Source organism: Protopterus annectens, chromosome 7.part0 (genome assembly GCF_019279795.1).
Source record: "Protopterus annectens isolate FY-2018-M chromosome 7.part0, PAN1.0, whole genome shotgun sequence".
Lineage (NCBI taxonomy): Eukaryota > Metazoa > Chordata > Ceratodontiformes > Protopteridae > Protopterus > Protopterus annectens.
The window spans coordinates 1,178,601,200-1,178,614,613 of record NC_056739.1 but is presented as its reverse complement, the minus strand read 5'-3'; the positions used below and the strand labels follow the sequence as shown (position 1 = coordinate 1,178,614,613).

The 13,414-nt window shown below is 37.1% G+C and overlaps 1 protein-coding gene across 2 annotated transcripts in view; it reads right to left on the bottom strand.

The window, feature by feature from the left end:
- Positions 1-13,414, bottom strand: part of RNF123 (ring finger protein 123) — a 4,282,987-nt gene that overhangs the window by 2,570,143 nt on the left and 1,699,430 nt on the right. The gene's annotated exons all lie outside the window — the stretch shown is intronic.

Genomic DNA, 13,414 nt, shown 5'->3' with positions numbered 1-13,414 from the left:
AAAATATATATTCGCGCTATAAGACTCTTCTTTGCTATGGTGTTAGCCGACAATTGGGTTTACCCTCCTGCCCGCTTCTCTTGCAAAGAAGCATCAGGCAGGGATAGCCACTCTCTCTTGTCCTCTACCTAGAGCCCACTGAAGCACAAGAAAGCTTATTAGGGGTTAAAAACTTATCTGTGACTGTGAGTCGATACAGGAAGAAGCACATTTTTCATTTTGCTGATGACTGCTTAACACTTGTGGAGTTCGTGGGTATGTACTCGGCTAATGATCAATGGGCCCTTTTAAGCCTAGCCATGCATCACAAACCTCTGACAAGTTCTACTATCCTTGTTAAGTGTAAGCAGAGGCTTGAGAAATGAAATGTTTACAAACAAGGGCCTAGATGATGTACCATTTACAGGCTGCCTCTGTCCATTAGAGTTACAGGTGCCAAGCCAAGGATGAACTTCCTGTTCCCCATCCAATCATACCTCTCAAGCCGGGGATGAATTTCCTGTTCCCCATCAGATCATTCTCAACCTCTTAGCTCAAGAAATCTGGCCAAGCCTAAAATACTTTGGGGAGGAGACAAAGGTCCAAAACAGGGTCAAATATGCTCTTATAAACATAAAAAAATGCTAGAATAGCAGAATTTATGTTAGCATGTTTTTTGTGAATGATATGAAGTCTGGAACTAAAATATATGTTATTATTTAGTGACTTTAATCCTCAGTGATTTGCCCGAGAACCACAAATTGTGTGTGGAACAGACCAACAATATGAGACAAAGATCTGGACATTCTGTTAAAATCTGGGGAGTTGACAGGAAAATCCAGAGCTCATCTAAACAATCCTATTTTGGTTTCTGATTTATTTATCTTTACTGTTAAAAAGAGGTGTGACTTTGATTGACAGTACGGAGAAGCAGCTACTGTGTGCAATTGTGCGCAGTGTAAAGGAATTCCAGCTTTTATTGGACTTTCAGAACTTGTAGTCAGAGCAACAACTTTAGTGTACTTAATTTAGTATTTAATTGTATACTGTTTCTGCGGTTTTTCACACAGATGTTGATTTAAATTATGTTTGAATTCTGTGATAACCGATTTTGTTTGCTTTTACAATTAAAATGTTTTATTCATTTACAGCTGAAAATGAATTCCTTAAATGAGTATGCCATTAATGATTTGATAAAGCACAAATATCTTGTACAGTGTAATAAATGCTATGTATATTTAAATGCAGCACCTAATAACACTGGTGATCTGTATTGCTCATGTCAAAATCTAGACGATTTGCTTACCATTATTAGCGGTAAATCTAGACTTTCTGATAACGACTGCACTTGTGCAATTAGCACAGCTTGGAGAACTGTTGTCACATATATTAATGACTGGACTGCACAAATAAATAATGTTAGACAAAAAGCAAATAGAACACATTTAGGAAAGGATGTGTCTATCGTCTGTAAAGATCACAAAACCATTTTGAAACAAGACAATGCTCCTGACAACTCTGAAACTGTGGATACAAGTATTCAGCAATCCGTAGATTCAGAGCATTTAGAAAGAAATAAAAAAAAGAAAGAAAGGAAGAAGTTCACAACAAATAAGGGAGAAAAAGAAACTGATAAATGTAATGAGAATACATATTAAAAAAGGAAACTGCTTTATGTAATACACAGATTAGAGGGAATCATAAAATATTTCAGATAACCTTCAGCCTACAGAAAAAGGCAGTGTTTTTCAAAAAGAGAAGGCAGAAAAATGAGGCAAGGGGCAGGTGAAAAGAAGAAATCAAACTGAACGTGGAAAGATTGAAGAACATTACTCTACAAAAAAGATGAGAAACTCAGTTGTTGACAACATGCCTCGAGCTGTGGATATACAAAGCCAGGAGGATGAGAACTGTATGCTTGCAAATGTAATATGCTATGAAAACAGTGGGATTAAAAAGACCAGTGGTGATGAAGATCATTACTTTGTAACAACTGATAGAGCAGATAATTACTGACTTAAAAGTTGAAGATTCTTCACATCTGCTAAGAAAAGATATTCTTGTAATGGGAGATTCAATTATTAGAGGAACTGATATTTACATTTGGAGAGAAGATAATGAACACTGAATAGCATTATGCTTGCCAGGAGCAAAAATAGAAGATTTGAGAAAAGTCTTAGGACGCCTTAATGTAAGAACTATGGATCTGTTTTTATTCATGTAGGTAAAAATGATCTCATCCGCAAGGCCTCTCTGACTGTTAATAGGGAAATTACAGCTCTCATATAGCACAGCTTGTATAGGTGTTAGTTGTATTTTTCACAAACCACATACAGAAAGGAAGGTCAGGCCACCATGAATGAAAAGATATGTGGGGTAAATATCTGCATGAAAAAACTTCCTGTTTTAAAAAATGGAAATGTGCAGAGCAGCTGAGCCTAATTTTGGGCACACATGTTCAGACAGTATGGTGTGCATTTGTCAAGATCTGGGAAGAGAATTTTTGCAGCAGGCATTCTGCAATATTTGACAAACACAAGGCAGGATTTTTGCCAGGTCAGAAATTTAACAGATCACAGATAGCAATATTTGAGGCATCCCTGATGACTGTTAATGCTAGAAGCATTAATAGTAAAGTTTTTTTTAATTGAAAATTTGCTACGTTCTCACAAGATTGATGTTATTGTTTGTGAAAGAAAGTTAAATAACAATGACTGGAAACCAGTTCTGTCAGGGTATATATATATTTTTTACTGTAACAGACATTCTAACAAAAAAATCAGGTGGAGGTGTTATGATAGGGATTAAGATAGTTATGAGACATGGATTATATCATGTTATTCTAGCTGATTTTTAACCTATTTAAGGGACCACCAAAGACAAATGCTGATGATCCAGAGGAATTCATACATGTCTTGCATGAAACACAGGAGGGAAGAATAATAGTGGCTGGGGACTTAAATTTACCAGAAACAGACTGGAATAATATTGATTCAACAATATTTATAAGGAAATTATTCACAACATATGTTCAGGAGCAACAATTGCTTCAGATTGTAAAAAACCTACCAGGGAATGGAATATACTAGACATTGTTTGTGTCCCTAAAGAAAATACTGTTACTTCATGTCATGTTTTACTACAATTGATGTGTAGTCACCCACCCATCCATCCACAACCCCTTTTCCCCATTTTTACACATGTAGTTGGGGTTGTCACTTCAACAGTCGCAATCATCTACACCCAAGGCTTATACCGCCAGGTGGCTAATTCTTCCACACCGCACACTCGTATGCACACTCACATCTATGGCCAGTTTAGAGTGTACAATCCAGCACTGAAGTGAAGTGATCATGGGGTTAATAAAGGTTAATGTGCTGCTAGATAATTCTGCCAAACTGAAATCTACCCCAAAGCACAGAAGATTAATTACATATTATATGGAAGCAAAGCAGTCACTATGTAAAACTAATTGGAGTAATGCATTCAACGGAAAAACTACAGAAGGAATGTGGAAAGTTTTGAAAGATAAACTGAGTGCAAAAAAAAAAAAATGTTTAACAGTAGGATCTAGGAATACAATGTCAGTGGGATATACTCCCATAAGAACAAGATACCTAAGTAAGGTAAGACACAAAAAAATAAGAAATGGGAAAGAGGTTGAATGACAAGTTTGAAAAATGGAATAAATAAGCTAGACATACAAATTAAGTATAGTGTGAGACAAGATCAAGAACATTTTGAAGAAAATGTATATAAAGACATTGAGCATGACAGGAAATCATTTTATAGATGCATAAGATATGGAAGGAGTAAACACATACAAACTGATAAACTATGTGTAAATACACATACAAGCTGGTACTGTGTGGAGATTCTAAAATTTATTCTCAGACACAAGAGATTATAGATATACTTAGAAAACCTTATGTAAAACAGCTTAGCTCCACAAAGGGGGTTGATAAGTTGCCCTAGGGACATACAAGGAACCTCAAATACTGAAATCATATTAAATTATATTGAAAAGGAACTATATAAACTGGATCCAAACAAAGCACAGGGAGGAGACGGAATTAGCAATAATGACCTCAGAACATTTCGGCAAGAACTTACAGTACAGTAGACTCCCTCTTATCTGGTCTCACAGGGACTGTATCTTAGGCTGGATAAACGAATGGCTGGTTAATTAGAAAAAGCACACAAAATAACATTTATAGGTTAAAAATCAGCTAGAATAACAGGATTTGTGTTAGCATGCATTTTTCTAATGCATATGATGTCTAAAACTCAAATGTCTGTCATTATTTAGCCCACAGGAGGCAAAAGTGTTCTTCTCTGTTGTCTTTTGCTAGGGCTATGGCAGAAATTTGATGGCTGGTTAAAGAGGGAGTCTACTGTACTATTATATCTATTATTTTCTAGGTCGCATGACTCCCCAAGATTGGAGACATGCACTTATTAAACCTGTCTTTAAGGGAAAGGGGAGTAGGACAAAACCAGAGTCGTACTGTTGTGGAAAAATAATGGAGAAGGTTAAACTGGATATATTATTGTCAGAAATGGACAGGTTGGAATTTGAAACCATATATCAACATGCATATGTTGAAAACAGGTCTATTACCACCTGTAACATGATGTTCTAGAACAATATAATAATAGCTATGAATGAAAAATTGTGCAGTGATGTAATTTTTATAGATTTAACTTCAGAATCCGACAGGATCATACGCAAAACACTGACCAGTAAATTAGAACAACTAGGTAATGATGCATTGTTGATAAAATGGGTGGCTGCATGGCTAACAAATAGGACATGGCAAGTATCATACACATTTGTATTTGTTATTCTTTACACAATAAAAGGAGTTACCATCAGGAAAACAGCTGGGGCACATGCGCATCTTCTCAGAGGGGTAGGCTCAGTCAACAACTGAAGTTCGTATACAGCTTCTGAACAGAATTACACACTTTCCTAGATTGTGGAGCCCACCAATTCAAACTCATCTCAGGAAGATAATGGCCTACTCTAACAATGGCAAGAAAGGTTCACATTAAGTTAGAGGCCTACAGAGTATGTCAGAGGGCAGATGCATACCACAAATTATGGGCATATCAAATGATTTCTCCCATACAGCAAGGCTGCTGAGGAATCCATTAGTAATCCTTCTTCAATCAAACGCCAACATCTGGATTTTGGCAGAGCTAGTGGCATAGCCTAGCATGCCAACCTCACAGAAAACTTGACAACTATAGCCATCTGTCTTTAAAAGCCTAATTATAGCTTCTGAATGGAAACTACCCTTACCTGTTGCCTGTGATAAACTTAAGACCTTGATGAAGAAAATACAGATGCGCAAGATATTACCATGACAGATGTCCAACTTCTCACTGTTGCAGTACTCTTACAACTAGGACATCCTGCAATGGATAACCAAACATCCAGCCAAGATACCAAAGCCTTTACAGTTTCCAGGTGCTGCACATCAGACATACGTCATACGTCTGAGGTGTAAAGTACACATGTGATATATGAGCACCTAATACTCAGAACTGACTTGCTCCATACGTACCAGAGCTACCGAAGAGGAAACCAAGTTTATGTGCATCCAGGAAGGGAAGAAAAAAAAAAAGAGAGACAGAGCAAGAGAATAAAAATAAGAAAGACCCCTCAGCCAGAAGAAAGGCAACAAAGAATAATGGGGTAGGAGGGAGGGGCAGAATAATGCAATAGTTAGAAGGGTATCTATTGTTATGTTAAGATCTTACACAACTGTACTGTTTACTTGCTTGTCACTGCTGCAGTATTCTTTACAACTGTGAGAGTACAAACGTGGCTGGGGAGGCTGGGAGAACGAAGTCACAGATAAGCCCCCTAACAACACATGAAGGATGGCCCTGGCAAACCCTGCCCTGGCCCTAGAAATGACATCCAACTTTAGCAAAGATGTGTACATAGGGTTGCCACTTTTTCAAATGCCCAAAGTGGGACAGTTTTGGTACAAACGTCAGATTTTGCAAGGTGGAACATACCCACGGCCAGTACAAAGGACAGAACTTCACTCTTTTGCCTAAATAAAAGCTTATTCTTGTAGCATTTGGGTTGCTTATTCTGTTTCTTATAACATTTAGGTGTTCCAGATACAGAATAACTGTCTTATGCAATTATTATATAAAACATAGGAAATATTTTTGTCCTAAAATCTCAGGACATTTGCTATTTTTTCAATTTTTTTGCAGGACACAACTGCCCAAAGAGGGACTGTCGCTCGCAAACTGGGACAGGTGGTAACCCCATGTGTACAGAAGACCAAGTAACAGCTTTCAAAATGGATCTAGTATCCAAATCCTTAAAAAAACACCAGAAGAGCAACTGCCCTGGTAGAATGAGCAAGAACAGAAGAAAGACGTGGCCAGAGATCCAGTTGTTTTATACCATTTGGAATTGACCATGTGATCACTTAATTTGCAGTTTTAATTATAGCAATCAAAGATTAAAAGGCCAATACCCTCCATAACACCAATATTACTCTCAGGCTTGTTCGTTTAAAAAAAAAAAAATTTTTTCATTTTCTATTTTTTCATTTTTTATTTTTACTTTTATTGTATTTTATTGCAATAATATTTAATTGATTAATATTATTAGAATTTTTTATAATAAAATATGGAGAAATATTTATGTATACACTCATACACATTTTAACATGGTATTGCAATTTTTACAAACTTTATTTATGGCATGTGATTTATGTAACACGCAAATACATATACATATATATTTTTGTACACATATCTATTTTTACATAAACACGTTTTTATTGTATTTTCATTGTATTTTTATATACAATTTATTCAACCTTTTAATCGGATTTTAAACCAACAAGCCTGACAGTAATATTGGTGTTATGGAGGGTACTGGCGTTTTAATCTTTGATTGCTATAATTAAAACTGCAAATTAAGTGATCACATGGTCAATTCCAAATGGTATAAAACAACTTTGTTTTTGATTGTTTAGCGTCTTGATAAAGCCTGGTAGGAACCAGGCGAAAGCGCTTGATGAATTTGTTTCTCTACTTTTATTTTACACATTAAAAGTTATTGGAAATTTTTCAAACTGTTCTGCTATTATTTATTCATGTTTGATACGCATTTGCAAGTTTCTGGACCAAGTTTCTACATCCGTGGAGTTTCATTTTCTTTGTTTTTTGTGTTAGCGTGGATATTTGGACTTGTTGCATTGTTTCAACTATTTGAACTATTTTAGAATGCGTTACTCCTCGCTTGATATGCGGTTTATATTTTTTGCCACATTACCAGTTTTGTAATTAACAAAAAAAACCTCTCTTCACACTGAATACATAGTTGAAAAAGTACTCACGCAGTTAAAAGCTTGCTACTCAGTCTCTGACCATCACCCCTGACACTAAGTTAGCTTTGGGCAAAGGTGCTTATGCCTTGACTATGGTATGCTCTCTTCCGACTGCCTTAAACTCAACAAGCATCAAAAATGATTGCATACCATAACAAGTAAAATTTGTTGCTTCATTAGTCATTCTCAACAGAGAACATCACTGCATTTCTTTAAAGTGATTTGCCAACACTTCTATATACATCACAGTACTCAATAAGTCAAGAGCTGCGATGCATTTTTCAGCTTGCCCTTCCTTACTTTTTTGGGCTGTTTTTAATAAAAAGCATCATAAACTTATTTAAACCACAGCTCAAAAAAATTTAGCTTTTCTAATTGTGACGTTACCATATGAAACGTGAGCTATGTCTACAGACTAATGGGACACCTTAGCACATGCACTGTGGTGTGCATTCAAAGTCTATGGACTACACCGGTGCTTTTCTTATGCCTATGTCATTGAGGTTAAACTTCCTTGTTTTTCCTCAGTGATGTCAGTGCAAAGAAAACACAAATTTCACAAATAATTTTAAATATGAATGCGACGACCAAAATGCTCCCTGATGGGGGGACTGCTGTTCAGGAGTTTATACATTGCATGCTATAGGACAAAGGCACGTTTCAAAACGTTGGCAAATCACTTTAAAGAAACTAAACTGGCTCCCAGATGCTGATAGAGCTGCATTTCTCTGTCACATTTTACTTATAAATTGCTTAAATGCAAGTAATGTCTCCTCTTTGGAATAAACTTTAGTAAAAATCCAGTGCAAATGATTTACAGACACCTCAGCAGACTTTATAACACTAGTCAGGCTTTGCAAACTGCAATAATCTCTCTGTAAGGAAGTGTGAGGAGAGAGAAGGCTTTCAGGACTAAACTAAAACAGCACCTTTGCAACATTAACAGCTGCCTCCCTCTCACTTTCCATTCACTAAAGTACTTTTAAGAACATATCTAAATTACTGCTGAAGCAAACTACATCTATCAATAAAGATCTTCATACTTAAGTCTTGCATTTTTCCAATTCTAGTTCTAACCCCTCTCTTCCTCACTTTATCTAATATTCATCTTCCCGCTGCTATCCTAAATCGCCAAATGCTGACTTAAGTTCTATTTACATTACACCAACAAATCTTTTTTCAATCTCCCCTTTAACTTTTCTACACCCCCCCCCTCGCCCACACACACAGACACTCCTCACTCTGTTTAACATGCACACTGTTGCATTTATCAAAAATTTCTGGTTCCAGTAGTGAATTGTAACTCTGACTTTATGGCTCTGTACTTTTCTTTGCTCCTTTCCAAATCTCCTCTCTAACTTCACATTGTTCTGTATTCCTGCAAGAAACTGTCCTCATTCCCCTCACTGCCTACCACATTTCAATTCAAACTTTGAAATGATCTAAAAATGCTTTGATACTATGGTAGAATACTTTACAACAGCATTGTGTGAACACAGTTAACAATGCCTTATTAAGTGATAACTGTGCCTGAAATTTATAATCTATGTATAATGCTTTACTTTCAATGACTTGTCACTGTATTTTACACATACAAATGTTGTCATCTTTGTATAACAGTTTCAAAATTGTTTATAACTCCTTGCATTTCCAAGCTCTTAATTGTGATCTCCTTATAATTATAGTGTTATTATATTGTAATTATGCAATTACACATTATTTATTCCTTTTAAGTTGCCTTACCTATGCCCTCCAGGTCATGTCTGAAAAGGGTCTCAGGATTAGAGCACCTACAAATTTAAATAAATAAAAAAGTAACAATTCCTTACAAAGACATTTAAAAAATGAAAATAAACCAGTAAACAAAAGGCGAATGCATTACTTTTCCACTGCTGCCTATTCAGTGATAGTGGCTTCAGTGAAGTGACATAATTTTGGATCTTTAGCATCCGGATAACTTTAACTCAGGTAGAGTGGAACTCAGCTTAACATCTAATGCAAAGAATAGCTCCTCTGGAATGCAGCAACCCTCTAATGCTGCATTGCAGTGTCAGTAACAGATCATGAACCCAGTAAACTGGTATAATGAATCAAACCCACAGCCTTCTGGTCTTTTTAGCATTGGAATCAAGTGTGCAACCTGATGAACTGGTAACTTGCTTGTGTGATAAAAGCATTTTGTGGTACCACATTTCTCAAAGCTTCCGAAACATGGCCTTTATTTATTTATTTTTTTAATTCTACTTTGAAAAGGCTTTCCTTTATGATGATATGAAGCATTTCTCCTACAAAAGTACAGTGTCATTCTCTTCTGGATCAAGGCTCAGCTATGGCATACAGGTGATCCACAAAAGATACTTCTTTTGGCTTTCCCAGTTAGGGGTCGCTACAGCGGAACTCTGGTCAGCTAATGATTGGCAGTGGATTTTTATAGTGCCGAGTTGCCAGCCCGATGTCCAACCTTCAAAGAAGGCATACCCATTTCACACACGCACCTACCTGCATGTCTTTAGATGTCACTCGACCACGGGGAGGACATGCAGACTCCACAGAAGGCGCTCCAGCTGAGAATCGAATGGGAGAACCTCTTGCTGTGAGGCGACAGCGCTAACCGCTGCACCACCATGGCCACTCACAAAAGATACTATAAAACATAAATGATTATGATACCTTGACCACTGCAGACTGCAATAAAAGACATTCTACTGCCATACAACAGTGTTAAATATTTTTCACACACTCTGCATATGTTTTCTCTGATTTTTACACTGGAGGTATGTGTAGTGCAGCTGCATTTTACAAACTCTCTCTGGACAAGGAACCTTTTCTGGTAACTATTTTGTCAGCTCTGAAGGCTTCGTGTTTTGTAAGTTTTTTTCTGTAATTGTACAGGTGATGAGAGTCACATGTCAGTGCCACTAGAAAGATCTGAAAAAGGGAACCTACAGCAAATGAAAAGGAAGGGAGGAGCTAAACAGAATACATGTTTCTGCAGATACAAAACAGATGATGTTTTAAGTCGCACAGGTATAAATGTGTAAAGGTTTTATTCAAATCTCTGTTGGAAACGGTTTTATTTTACTTTTGTTAGGGTGAGCAAAAGCCTTTCAGTTGCATCAGCAGGGTCAGGAAAAAAAGCAACATCAAAAACATCTATGAATACCAGGAAAAACAGGGGACAGTTGGGCTACTTACACCCCACAAGAGCTCAAAGTATTTATTTGTGTGCAGTAGTCAGTTTCCTCACATCCCACTTAAAACATTCCTTTATTAAATTCATTATTTTGCCAAATGATACATCTCCTGGATAGGACCATGAGGAAACAGAATGCTCTCCATCAATATTATACCTCACAGAAGCCTAGAACTGATCAAAATAACTGAAGCCTCTTTGTGGGTGGGTGGGTATGTGTGTGTGTTGGTGGTGATGGGGCGTGGAAGACAAGGTAGCTAGCATTGATGCTAGCATTAAGAAGGCTCTCTGTACACTTCCTAAATATTCATCTAAAAATTCTTAAGGAAACAGGGTCAAGTTACAGACATCAACCTATCAGATGCCTGAGACAAGGGAGTCGGATCAAACAACACTGTAGCAGAGATGGTGCAGCAGCCAGAAGTACAGGCAGCAAAAACGCAGTAGAGGATGGACCAGAAAATGTATCAACATAGTGGGAATAAAAAGTAATGACAGCTGGTACAGAGGGTCCACAACAGCAGTAGATAGAGGAATTAGTAAACTTACAGCTAACAGCTGGTAACTAATTAGAGGCCTAAATGGAATCCAAAGTAGGCAGGCCATTGTTCAACTCCAGATGTGTCAATACATGTGAGGTTGAAACTTAAACTGAGGCCCTGGGCTAGATGAACCAGGGATTCATGGGATACTACATATAAAGATCTAAGCGTGATCAAAGACGCTAAGGCTTCACTCACTTTATCAACTCCTTTACAGCAGATACATTCTTGGGATTTTCCATTCTGTCACTGTTAAAGGTCTTTTTATGGGGAATGAATTCTGAAGCATACACAAGGCATTCGCTTGGTCCTCAGGGATGAACATCCCTACTAGAGTGACTAGGTGTCTGTGATTGAAAATGGACATAAGGGTCCAGCACTCTTACATTTTTAAGTTTACAATTTAAATTATCATAAAACTCTCTGAAGCAAACAAATACTGGAGATGATAATGTTTAGGAGGATTTTCTCTCACACAAGCATATTTGTTCGTAAAGTTTTCAAAAAAAAAAAATAATCAAACATTATGTGCAGTCAAAAGCAAAAGAAAAGTTAAAAGCTACTTTGAAGAAATTCTAGTCAGAAAGTGAAAAACACACTTGCCTAGCATACAAAAGGACAAAGGGGAGCTGTACTCCAATGACAAAAAAAGGAACTGAAGATGATGTGCGGGTCATTTCCCCCCAAGTTTCCAGATGCGTGTGTGTGGTAACGAGGCCAGTGAAAGGGACACAAGTTTTCAGTTCTGGCCTAAATGGATGCCTCCTCTGCCTAATTTACTTTACAAAAATATGGCTGCAGGAGTGATACCTATGATGAATCTTGAATATCTTCCCTTCCCTGAATAAGGTTCCATATGTAGGATGGCAGAATGACTTATTTCTCTTCTGATGTGAGAGGGATCTCAGCATGTCTACAACTGAAGCTATAGGAAAGAGAAGTTTTTACTGTAAGCACTGCTAGTAAGGTCCTCTGTTGCATCAAGGATTGCAACACCCCCAAGAAGGTTTTATCTGTGAGAGAGCACAAAGTTCTATATGCACTGCAAGGACAACTGAATATTTTCTGTCCTCTCTGGCAAACTGTCTTCTATCTTGCCTAAAATTAGGTATTATTCTGGAGCTATTCCACCTAATGGTGAGTGACATTTTTTTCTACACTTTCTGCTGTTGCAGGAGTACTAGTGTGGCAAGGATAAGAACCATCTATAGCAATGCCCCATCTATGAAATGTAGCAAGATGTCTACTGTCCAATCTACTGGTACACATTTGTTGATATAACTGGGATCAAAATTTTCATATGGAAGGTTTCACATACAAAATGGAGTAATTTACATTTTGACTACAATCTTACAGGTCTGCTGGTGTGCCTACAGTTAAGGGCTTCCTTGCTAAGATGAAAACATTACTGAATGGATGACTAGATATGTCTTAAACACTCACTGCCTTCCTACATGCCCTGAGAGCATAATATACTGTCTTATATGCCACTCAGAGTACTTGTAAAGCCTCAACGCACATCATCTCTTTTATCTCCCTACTACTACAGCACATCTAATGTTTTGCTACCCATCGCACCATCTAGCTTACCAATCCTGCTGAAATAGCTTAGAGTAAAGTAATCGCCTCCTGTTCGTCCTCTGCTCTGATCTTTACATTTCATAGTCAACATTTTGCCTCGCCTTGTATATATAACTTATTTTTTAATTTATACTATTCCTCTCTGTCCATTTTCAACTCTGTACACATATGCCTCCTATTCCTCTACTGCTGTGTTTTAGTGAGAACTTTACTGCCTACAGAAAAGCCACATTCTTACATTCAGAAAGCTAATTTTTTACTGCCGTCTATTCAAACAAAATATCACTGCAAGTATCATGACTGCACACCTGTAAATGGACAACTCTTCCATGGCACAGCATCTACTTAGCTTTGTCTAAGTACTAGTGAACATATCAAGAACTATTAACACAAGTCCATGTCTTACAAACTGTTTTGCTGTAAGATTGCCTAAACTAATGCTGAGCATTAACTGCTTTTGTTAATAGAATTAATTGTATTTCATCAATTTGAGGATACCTACACTGCATTTATCAATCTGCCTCTGAAAATAGACCAGCTTCCACTTCACTTAGCATAGAATACAAATTTATTGTACCTGCATGATAAGTCTTGTTCAGTTTGTCTTGCACTTAACCTGTATTATAGTCCAAGCTGTGACTGAGAAAGCTTCAGTTTTTATCATAATCTCCTCAGATAAGAATAAATAAATAAATAAATAAAGGCTCCCCTTTAATGGGAGCAAAGCATATAATATATTGAGTCACTTGCTC